Source organism: Elaeis guineensis, chromosome 10 (genome assembly GCF_000442705.2).
Source record: "Elaeis guineensis isolate ETL-2024a chromosome 10, EG11, whole genome shotgun sequence".
Taxonomy (NCBI): domain Eukaryota; kingdom Viridiplantae; phylum Streptophyta; class Magnoliopsida; order Arecales; family Arecaceae; genus Elaeis; species Elaeis guineensis.
Window position 1 is genome coordinate 64,508,051 of NC_026002.2, and position 11,161 is coordinate 64,519,211.

Genomic DNA, 11,161 nt, shown 5'->3' on the forward strand with positions numbered 1-11,161 from the left:
AAAGGTAAAAAATTTACCTATAAATAAGAAGTCTGAAAATAAGAGAAAAGAGCAGAGAAAATTAATAAAAAAATAAAAAAAATTAGAAAAAATTTAGAGATCCAAAGGGAAGAAGAAGAGAAGTCGGTTCGCTCTACGGAGTATGAAAGAAGAAGGAGAGGTCATCAACCATCTTCCCGATAAGACTGCATCGATTAACTTTAGATCCTTATTATAGTTTTATTTTATTATTTTTTAATTTTTTTTATAACTGAATTTTAATTTTAATTAATAAAAAATTTATTTTTTGTACTTTAAATTTTTATCTTTTATTTTTATCGTAAGTAGATACTAGGATCTAAATAGTAAATCTTAGTACCAATTTATTTTATTCTCTTTAAATTTTATTATTTATTTTTATTACAAATAAAAGCTAGGATCTAAATAGTAAATCTTAGTATCTGATTTATTTTTTATACTTTTAATTTTTATTTTTTAATTTAAATTATTTTTTTAAAATTTTATTTTTTATAAAATCAAAGATTTCAAATCAAAATCCTATCTTCTCTGTGGATTCAACCTGACTTGCTACTTTCTGTGTATTTTTAATTTTTATAAAAATTAAAATTAATTTGATAAGTACGGTGTTCTAATGACAACATCATGATCCTATCAATTTTTGGCACCGTTACTGGAAAAGGCATCAATTTTAATATTTAATTTTTTTAATTTTTTTTGTGAATATAGCTTACTAACTTTTTTTGAAGTTTTTTATCTTTTTGCAAAAAAAAGAGAGAAGAAAAGAAGGGTGAAATGCTTCAATTTGGTGAGATCAATCCTAACCCTAACTCTAACTATTTTTTTAGTATTAATTGCTATTTTTTTTAAATTAATCTAAAATTCATCCACATAAATCTAATAAAAATCGTATGACAAAAGTAGAAACTTAATTATCTAGAAGCATTCATTATCTTAGATTTACTTTTGGTGATTGCTGGAGATAAGATAAGCTTTCAAATTTGATTAATTTCATGCATATAATTTAGTTATATAAAACTCTTTATTTAAAATTAGTTGTGCATATTCATATCAAATCAACTTAAGGGCAACATCCATTAACAAGATAAGATGGAGATTTTATCATCCTTCTTTAGCCTAAAAATAACCAACCAGCATCCCATATTAACCCAAGCCTAATTAAAATTTAGTAGACCTGGCTCCTAGGATCAATTGAGTTCAGTTTGAGTATTGTGGTGAAGTCAAGTGCAAAGTAAGTTTGGATTCACTCCTAAAACTGATATTTAAGGTAAGAGGTTACAAAGGCTAAGTCTAAGTGGACTCGTGGTTATTTAATTAGTTCCGTTAGCTTATCTGGCCAATCTAATTGGTGTCTAAGGCAAGCAACGGGAGGACCCCCACAACCCCACCTCTTATCTGACTAGTTGAAAGAAGTGAGAATAGACCTAACTTGTTTCTAGGCTAAGCCACTATACATCAAACTGTTAGGTCTAAGAAACCCATAGGTGTCTAGATTTAATTGTTTGCTAACTTGATTGCAATTAACACCTAATCACAACTAATTCTTCTCATCTATCTCTTTAGGTCTAGAACTTTCTTAAAATTTTCACCTATAGAACTTCTCTCTTTCTTCCTCTTCTCTTTCCTTTCTCCCTTCTTCTTAAAAAAAAAAAAAATCTAAACCACACTTTAGGATTTGCACTGGTACATGCATGGTAGGAGATCTCTTTACCCTGACCTAGTTAAATTCAATTCTGAAATTGAACGGCTGATCCATGTTAAACCTGATAATCAAATGGCTGAAAATTCTGGAGAACCACTTAGACAGATGAAGAAATATTTTATTCCTTTCACCTATAACCCATCGATGCTTCCATCATTCTATGGGATCAAATATTCAGATTTTAGTCCTAAGGCCGATTTGAACCTGATAGTCCAAAAATTGGATAAAATCGACTTTCTTATAGATAAAATCCTAGCCCAAATCAATAATCTCCTATGCAATACACACCATCTCTCAATTATTAGGAGATTTGTTCTATTTATGCTAGTCCAGCCCATCATATGAGTGAATATCCCACAGCTGCACAGTTTCTACCTATCATCCAAGAGCAAGTTCAAGCTATCCAAGATTACTCCAAGCTTTGTCAATAACCCATTCTTAAACACATATAACCAAGATTGGAGGAACCATCCCAATTTTTCTTAGAGACCGCAACAGACTCAGGCCCAGACCTAAATTTCTTCTATATAAAACTTTCAGAATAGGCTCCAATACCAAAATTATACCTATAATAGAGGTCAGTCTAGTTAGTCCACCCAGTTACTATATCACAATTAGCCATCATACCCACCTCCTCCATAAACCAATCTAGCCGATGATAGATTTAATCAACTCCAACAATTGATTATGACCCAACAGCAATCTATCGCTAGGCTAGAAGCGCAAATAGAACAGTTAGCTGAGTCTACCATAAGGAGAGAATCAGGTCAATTACCAAGCCAATCAATACCAAATCCTAAAAACAACCCACCCACCCACCAACCACCTGGACCTAGTCATCAATCCAATGTTCCACTTAAGAATCCTCAATTTGAAAATGACAAAGTAATCTCTGAGCTTCAAAGTGAGAAGATTTTTAAGGACCCATACCAAAATCAGGTGAGAGAGGCTAGTACTGATGCTAGCCAAAATATGAATTTAGAAGAGAAGGTTAGTACTGAGACTAATCACATAAAAGAATTTGAGTCTAAAATTAGTACTGATGCTGGTTTCAATTTGAGTGAGAAAGACAAAGGGAAGAAGAGAGCGAATGAGTTACCCGAGATATATAAATCAAGAGTCCTATTTTCTTTAGCCCTAAAAGTCGGTTCATTTTTTCTAGAATCATCACCTCTCTCAGAACTGAAATTGCCCTTAATCACATCTGAGTATGCATGTTTAGAATCAAGTGATATCCTTCCAGCACCTATTGCATCAAACTCAACTCCTAACCCAAAAACTCAATTTATGAGCATCTTAGAAGAACAAATAGGAAAAATTCTCAACAAACAAGGGTCTATAAATAGATTTATAAATTATCTTCTGAAAATTAAGAATGGAGATGTAAAATATTTTTTGAAGATTGATAATAAAATATTAAAATTTATGATAGACCATCTTCTTGAGATTGGCAATCCAAAATCATTAAAATTTATCAATCCAATATTTGACATGGGGTAAGTGAGGTAGAATTTGTATTTGGTTTGACTGAAGATGGTAAACTTAGCACTTTCTGAGAGGCAACCTAATTTTAGCTTTTACTTTTATTTTTTTATTTTTATTTTTATATTTCTTTTAGGTTAATCAAGTCTTGCTTCATATCTTTTGTAGGAATTTGAAGACAATATTAGTTAAGTTAAGAGAAAAACTAATTTTAAAAAGACTTCTGGATCAAGTGACATCTTTTCTTTTCCTTCCTCTCTGTATGCACCCTTTATTTTTCTTACTCCATTGAGGATAATGTCGATTAAGTTGCAGGAGAGAATAATAATTTTTTTTTTAAAGTCCTCAAGTAAGTTAGTATTTAGCATTTAAGCACCTGATTACACTTAATAATTGAGTTAAATCAAGTATTTTTAAAATAAAATTGATATACAGATTAGAGAGTTTGTGAGATATCAAGGGATTAAGTATTCAGAAAACTCAATAAAGAGTTAAGTTTAGAACTTAAACAGTTTTTTTTAAATATTTTTAAATTTTTTTACCAGCATTAAAGAAGAGTTTACTTTCTATGGACATATGTAGGATAACTATATATTTCTTCATATATATATATATATATATATAAATTTTTAAATACTTTATGCTGAGTAACTAGAGCTTTTTGCCTAAGCAAGCATTGAGTTTCGCATCAAAAGGTATGAAGGATAAAGAAACTTTATTATAAAGCTAGTTTTAACTCGTAGTCTGTTTGATTCGAGCAAGTAAGTCCAAGGAGTATTCTATACCTAGTGCCCTAAAGCTATCTGGTTCGGGAGTCATTGGTTAAAAACTCACTACATGGATCAAATAGAAAGCTTAAGAGGTTAAGATATTTAATAGCAGTACAATATTAAAAAAAATAATAATAAATAAAAAATATAAGTAACAATATACTTATCCATATGAAGATTAATAATTTGGAGATAAAGATAGGGATAATTTAGAAAAAATTCAAAAAAAATTTAGTATTCTTAATTTAACTTTCATATTGATTAATATTAATACCCTAATGACATACCTCACTCATGCTCTATTGAACATCAGTGGCCTTTTTTAAAATTACTTGGTGAAACTTTAAGTTAAACGATACTTAATTCTAAATTCTTTTTTTACTCGAAGACGAGCAAAGTTCAAGTTGGAGGGTGTGATAAGTCATATATTTTTACATTTATTGAAGATATTTTTTATAATTTATAGTTCTAACATCTTCTAAAAAAATCTAATTTCATAAATAAATTAATTTTTTTTATAAAAATAAGTAATTTTTAAAAATATAAAATTAGAATATTTTATAAAAATAGATATTAATTTAATTAAATAATTTAAGCACCAAAATAATGAAAAATTAATAAAAAAATTAATATATATATATATTTATTTTTCAGACACAAAATCAGAGCAAAAATGAAGCCAAAATATCTTAAAAAAATAATTTTTATATCCTTTGATGCACGGTGGATTGATCGATTGGTCCATGGATTCAAGGGTGTGATCCACAAAAATAGTTCACAATGTTTGGCATGGTTCACAAGCAGGCAGAAGAAATTCACATGATCCGATAGCTAATATCTCTTTGAATATGCGATCGGACGGCTGATATTATGTTATCCTATATCCAGCAGTGGTGGCCCACTCCCAGTGTGCGATCTGACAGTTCAAATCGATTCTGAGCGAGATCAGATGGTCCACATTCATTGCTGACTGAAAACTAACCAGAAGAAGGATTTTTTTGCATGATCCAACGATCAAAATTTGATCTAGAGTCTGATTTGATGACTGATGCTGTTCTTGACTGAGAATAGGAGAGCTGAGCATTGATCAACGGCTAGAATTCCATCAAGAGCATGATCCGATGGCCAGCATCATTACTGATCGAAAGAAGGACTTGATCTACATGTTTTGGGCTGATCTGGATGGTCCAATGAAGATCTGATGGCCAGAAAATTAAGATACGGGTATATTATGAATTCTAAGGGTTTTAGGACTCCTTTTACTACCAAAAAAAAGTGAAAAATTCACCTATAAATAGGAGATCTGGGAATAAGAGAAAAGAGCAGAGGAAATCAGTAAAAAAATAAAAAAAAAAATTAGAAGAGATTTAGAGATCCAAGGGGAAGAAGAAGAGAAACTGGTTCACTCTACAGAGTACGAAGAAAGAAGGAGAGGTCATCAACCATCTTTCTGACAAGGCTGCATCGATCCACTTCAGATCCTTATTATAGTTTTATTTTATTATTTTTTTAATTTTTTTATATTTGAGTTTAAATTTTAATTAATAAAAAAGTTATTTTTTTACACTTTAAGTTTTCATCTTTTATTTTTATCGCAAATAGATTCTAGGATCTAATTAGTAGATCTTAGTACCAATTTATTTTGTACTCTTTAAATTTTTATCATTTATTTTTATTATAAGTAGAAACTAGGATCTAAATAGTAGATCTTAGTATTCGATTTATTTTTTATACTTTTAATTTTAATTTTTTAATTTAAATTATTTTTTTTAAAATTTTATTTTTTTATAAAATCAAAGATTTCAAATCAAAATCTTGTCTTCTCTATGAATTCGATCCGACTCACTACTTTCTACATATTTTTTTTTTTATAGAAGTCAAAATTAATTTGATAAGCATGATGTTTTAATGACAACATCGCGATCTTATCATCTGCTACGTTATCTATGGAGTCTACTCTTCTCACTTCGACATATTGCTTCTAAAGGTAGTCACGGATAATATGGAATCGTCGTTCAATGTATTTTAATTTTTGATGAGATTGGGACTCCTTAGCAAGTGCTATGACTCCATTGTTGTCACAGTACAGTGATATGGCATCCAATGTTATTTCACCAAGTTTTGCAGCAAACTTTTTGAACCAGAAACCTTCTTTTGCAGCATCTGAAGCAGCTACATACTCAACCTCTGTGGTCGAATCTGCGATGATGCTCTGCTTAGAATACTTTCAACTGACTGCACCACCATTGCATATGAACATATATCTCGATGTAGACTTTCTATCATCGAGATCCGACATGAAGTCCGAATCTGTATTACCCTCAATCTGTAATTCATATGCTCCTCCAAAGATCAAGAACAAATCTTTAGTCCTTCATAAATACTTAAAGATATTTTTTACAGCTATCCAGTGCTCCTCATCTGGATTCGACTAATACCTGCTCGTAATACTCACAGCAAGGATAATATCAGGTCGAGTACATAGCATGACATACATGAGGCTTCCAATCATTAAAGCATAAAAGATCCTACTCATACGCTCGATCTCCTCAGAAGTGTTAGAACACATCATCTTAGAGAGTCGATTAAGGGGTAGCAAACTTCTTTTAGAGTTTTTTATGCTGAACCGCTTTAGCACCTTTTCTATGTATAGCTTTTGTGACAGACCAAGCATCCTTATAGATCTATCTCTATAGACCTTTATCTCAATGATATAAAATACTTCTCCAAAATCTTTTATGGAGAATTTCTTAGACAACCAAGCCTTAATCGAAGTCAGTATGAAAATATCATTCCTAATAAGAAGGATGTCATCGATGTACAGTACGAAGAAGACAAGCATGCTCCCACTGACCCTTTTATAAACACAAGATTCTTCTTCATTTTTGATGAAATAAAATGATTTGATCGCATCATCAAAATGAAGATTTCAACTCTGAGAAGTCTGCTTTAGTCTATAGATGGACCTTTACAGCTTGCAGACTCGATGATCATTATTATCAGACGTGAAATTTAGAGGCTACTCCATATAAATATCTTCCTCAAGATATCTATTCAGAAAAATAATTTTTACATCCATCTGTTAGATTTCATAATTATAGTAAGCTACAACAGTAAATAATATGCGGATGGATTTAAGCATGGCTATAGGTAAAAAGGTGTTATGATAGTCAATGCCTTCGCACTGACTAGAACCTTTCACCACCGGTCTTGCCTTATAGGTCTCTACCTTACCATCAACATCTATTTTTCTTTTATAGATCCATTTACACCCAATGGAAATAATTCTCTCTGATTGATCCACTAAGGACTACACTTGATTTAAGTACATTGAGTCAATTTCTGATTTCATTGTATTTAACTATTTCTTAGAATTGATGTCAGACATCGTCTCGTCAAAAGTATTAGGATCATTATGATGACCTCCATCTCTCATAAGAAATACTTTCTCTATGATAAGTCATATATTTTTATATTTATTTTAGATATTTTTGATAATTAATGGTGCTAACATCTTCTAAAAAATCTAATTTCATAAATAAATTAGATTTTTTTTATAAAAATAAATAATTTTAAAAATATGATATTAGAGCATATTTATAAAAAATAGATGTCAAACTAATTGAGTAATTTAAGTATCAAAATAAATAAAAAAATTAATGAACAATTTAGTTCATGTTTTTTTTCAATTTTTCATGCATAAAATCTAAGCAAAATCAAGCAAAAATACTCAAAAAGATCCATTTTAAATAGCCTTCGATGCATGGTGGACCGATCGCTCGATCCACAGAACCAGGGGTGCGGTCCATAGAAACTCTTGTGGTCCACGATGTGGCTTATGATGGGTAGAAAGATTTTTACATGATTGGACGGTTGAGATTATGCCAAACATGCGATCGGACGGCTAAGAAAAAGCTTTACCATATCAAGCGGTGGTGGCCTACTTTCAGTGTGTGATCTAATGGTTAGGAGCGATCCTGAGTAAGATCTGACAATCTGTGTTCATTACGGGTCAGGAAAACTAGACGATGAATGATTTTTGAGTGCCATCCGACTGTCCAAAATACATCAATTGCACGATCCGATGGCTGATATCGATCCTGATTGTGAATAGGAGATTCTGAACGCTGATCAATGGCTAAAATTCAATTTGATGAAGAATCTGACCACCAGCATTGATCCCAATCGAGATAAGGAGTTTAACGATGATTTTTGATGTGATCTAGGTGGTCCAAACAAGATCCAATAGCCAGAATTAAGGGATGCAGGTTTGATATGATTTTAAGGATTTTTGGGACTCCATTTGCTATCAGAAAAAGATGAAAAATTTATCTTTAAATAAAGAGATCTAAGAATAAAAGAAAGCAATAAAAATTAATTAAAAAATAAGAAAAAAATAGAAAAAAAATTAAAAAGATTTAAGGATCCAAAGAGAAGAAAGAGAGAAGTCGATTCATTCCATGAAGTACGGAAGAAGAAGGAGAGATTGTCAACTATCTTCCCAACGAGACTACACTGATCAACTTTAGATCCTTATTATAATTTTATTTTATTTTATTTTTTTAAAATTTTTTGTAATGAAATTTTAATTCTAATTAATACAAAATTTATGTTATTACACTTTTAAATTTTTATCTTTTATTTTTATTGCAAGTAGATACTAAGATCTAGTTAGTAGATTTTAGTACCAATTTATTTTATTGCTCTTTAAATTTTTATTATTTATTTTTAGTATAAGTAAAAGTTAAGATCTAAATAGTAGATCTTAGTATATGATTTATTTTTTACACTTTTAATTTTTATTTTCTCACTTAAATTATTTTTTTTTAAATTTTATTTTTTTTATAAAATTAAAAATTTTAAATCAAAATACTACCTTCTCTATGGATTCAATCCGACTCACTATTTTTTATATCTTTTTAATTTTTAAAAAATAAAAATAATTTGATAATCATGGTGTCCTAATGATAACATCGCGAGTCTATCAATTTTTGACATCGTTGTCGGAGAAGGCATCAATTTTAACATTTAATTTTTTTGATTTTCTTATAAATATAGCTTACTAATTTTTTTGATTTTTTATTTTTTTTATAGAAAAAATAAAAAAAGAGAAGAAAAAAAAGTGAAGCGCTTCAAATTGGTGAGATCAATCCTAACCCTAAACTGCTTTCTTTTTTTTAAGTATTAATTATTATTTTTTTAAATTAACATAAAATTCATCCACATAAACTTAATAAAAATTATATGACAAGAGTAGAAACTTAATTATTTAGAAGCATTCATCATCTTAGATTTACTTTTCATGATCGTTGGAGACAAGGTAAGCTTTCAAGTTTGATTAATTTTATGCATATAATTTAGTTACATAGAACCCCTTATTTGAACTTGGTTATGCATATTCATCTCCAATCAATTTAAGAGCAACATCCATTAACCAGATAAGGTAGAGATTTCATCACCCTTAGCCTAAAAACAACCAACCAGCATCTCGTATTAACCTAAGCCTAATTAAAATTAAGTAGACATTGGCCCCTAGGATCAATTGAGTTTAGTTTGAGTATTGTGGTGAAGTCAAGTACAAAATAAGTTTGAACTCACTCCTGAAACTAATATCTAAGATGAGAGGTTATAAAGGCTAAGCCTAAGTGGACTCGTGGTTATTTAATTGGTTTCGTTAGCTTATCTGGCCAAACTAATTGGTGTCCAAGGCAAGCAACGAGAGGACCCCCACAACCCCACCTCTTACCTGGCTAGTTGGAGGAAGTGAGAATAGACCCAACTTGCATCTAGGCTAAGCCACTCTACATTAAACTGTTAGGTCTAAGAAACTCATAGGTGTCTAAGTTTAATTGCTTGATAACTTGATTGTAATTAACACTTAACCATAACTAATTCTTCTCATCTATCATCTTTAAGTGTAGAGCTTTCTTAAGGTTCTCACCTTTAGAACCTCTCTTTTTCTTCCTTTTCTCTTTCCTTTCTCCCTCTTCTTTAAAAAAAAAATCTGAACCATGCACATTAGGATTTACACTGGTACATGCATGGTAGAAAATCTCTTTATCTTGACCTAGTTGAACCTAATCTTAAAATTGAATGGCTGATTTACGTTGAACTTGAAAATCAAATGGTTGGAAATCCTAAAGAACCACCTAGGCAGATGAAAGAATATTTTATTCCTTCCACATATAACCCATCGACTTATATCCACTTACCTGATATCTCTGCAAGCCATTATGAGATCAAGTCAACCACAATACAGATGCTCCTATCTTTCTATGGGAATATCAATAAAGATCCTTACAAGTATCTAGATGAGTTCTTAGAAATCTATTCCACGGTAAAGATTCAAAATTTTATTGATGATGCACTTAGACTGACCCTATTCTCCTTCTCACTTAAGGACAAAGTCAAGTACTGACTTGGTACAATAGGAAAATCGATCCGAACTTGGGTTGAACTGCACCACGAGTTTCTTAAAAAATTCTATCCCATAGGTCAAACCAACACCATGAGGCAAGCCATCACTAGATTTGCTCAGATTCTAGGGGAACAAATTCACGAGTCATGGGAGAGACTTAAAGAACTTCTTAGAAAATGCCCACACCATGGTCTATCTAAGTGGCAAATTGTTCAAGCTTTCTATGAGGGTTTAGATGATCAGTATAGATAGATGGTAGATGCATCTTATGGAGGTGCATTTATGAGTAAGAGTGAGGATGCAGCCTATACTTTGTTTGAAATCTTGAGTGAAAACTCGATCAATCATGCTTCATTATTTTCCTATGAAAGATCGATTTCTCACCAAAAATAGATCAAAATTTTTTAGATCAAACAAACAGATTCTAGTTCTAAGGCTGACTTAAACTTAATAGCTCAAAAATTAGATAAAGTCGACATTTTTGTCTAGAAGTTAGATTAGTTCCTAACCCTAGGCCAACAATTTCCTGTGCAATACACACTACCCCTCAATTATCAGGAGATATATTCTATTTGTGCTAGCCCAGCCCATCATGTGAGTGCATGTCCTATGGCTGCATAGTTTTTATTTTTTATCCAAGAACAAGTTCAAGCTATCCAAGGTTGCTTCAAGTCTGTCAATGACCCATTCTCAAATACATATAATCCAGGTTGGAGGAACCACCCTAATTTTTCTTGGAGTCCCCAATAGACTCAGGCTCAGACCCAAATT

General features: G+C 31.0%; 1 non-coding gene across 1 annotated transcript; it reads right to left on the reverse strand.

Annotated features, from left to right (window-relative positions):
• Window positions 1-10,477: 10,477 nt before the first annotated feature.
• Window positions 10,478-10,584, reverse strand: LOC114913168 (small nucleolar RNA R71). The gene has a single exon (XR_003799201.1). It is a non-coding gene; the product is annotated as a small nucleolar RNA R71 (small nucleolar RNA).
• Between the last annotated feature and the right edge of the window lie 577 nt (window positions 10,585-11,161).